General features: G+C 36.0%; 1 non-coding gene across 1 annotated transcript; it reads right to left on the reverse strand.

Annotated features, from left to right (window-relative positions):
• Positions 1-636: 636 nt before the first annotated feature.
• On the reverse strand, positions 637-743 carry LOC140855964 (small nucleolar RNA R71). The gene has a single exon (XR_012139406.1). It is a non-coding gene; the product is annotated as a small nucleolar RNA R71 (small nucleolar RNA).
• Positions 744-1150: the final 407 nt, after the last annotated feature.

Here is a 1150-nt window from a genome sequence, read left to right on the forward strand (position 1 = left end):
TAGCTAGGATTGACTGCATAACTTGATTACTAATCTACAATCATTAATCCTAATTAAAATACTCTTCTCTATCGTCTCTCGATTTAGGACTCCTTAAGCTCTCATCTTTAGAATTCTCTTCTCATCTCTCTCTTTCCTCTTCTCTTTAAAAAAATTATAAAAATAACTAAAAATTCTCAAATTTTTTCTTGGACAAAGATATCTGGTCTATTAATGAGAATAGATCTAAACTCTGCATCGAGTTTAATAGACCTTAAGCCCACCATGGGTGAATTCGAACATGAACTTTGGGTCTTTAAAGACCTTAGTTACCCAGTTGGATCAGCCCAACCCTCATGTATCCGACTGCCACAAACTGATGTCAATTTTGAAATTAAACCTTAGATCATAAACATACTTTTCAAATTCACTGGAATCGAGGATGCATATATTTTTATGAGAAAATTTAAGGAAGTATGCACCATGATGCGGCTTCAACAACTCACTGAGGATGCTGTAAAACTTAGGTTGATCAACTTTGCCCTCAAGGATAGTGTCAAAAAGTGGTTATACAGTCTTTCTAACCAATCCATAGCATCATGGGAGGGTTTTATTAAAGTGTTCCTGAAAAAAAAAATTTCACACCATAAGACTACCAAATTTAGGAATGAAATTAATCAATTTTATCAATTACCCGATGAGTCTTTTTGAAAGTACTTTGATCGTTTTAAGAATATTTTGAGTCAATGCCCACACCATGAAATAAAAATTTGGAGGCTGTGCCAAATCATTTATGAAGGACTAGATCCAAACTCTAGAATCATGTTAGAATCAATGTGTCAGGGTCAATTCATGAACAAAGAGCCTATAGAAGCCTGGTAATTTTTAGAGGATCTAGCAGAAAAGAGCCTATAATGAAAGATTACTAGAGAACCCGATAGACTTACACCTTCAAGAGAGGTTGTATATCAAGTTCAACCTTTCCTAGCTGAAGAGGCTAAATTTGCATCTTTGATCCATAGAATAGAGGCCCTAGAACTCAAGGGACACAATCAAGTGAACCAAGTTGCAGCATCCACTTGCAATGGGTGTAATGCTACAGACCACACAATGGAAGGATGTCCTTTCTTGATAGGTCTAACTAAGAATGAAGTAGCACAGGTGAGCGCAG

This window comes from Elaeis guineensis, chromosome 2 (assembly GCF_000442705.2).
Source record: "Elaeis guineensis isolate ETL-2024a chromosome 2, EG11, whole genome shotgun sequence".
NCBI lineage: Eukaryota > Viridiplantae > Streptophyta > Magnoliopsida > Arecales > Arecaceae > Elaeis > Elaeis guineensis.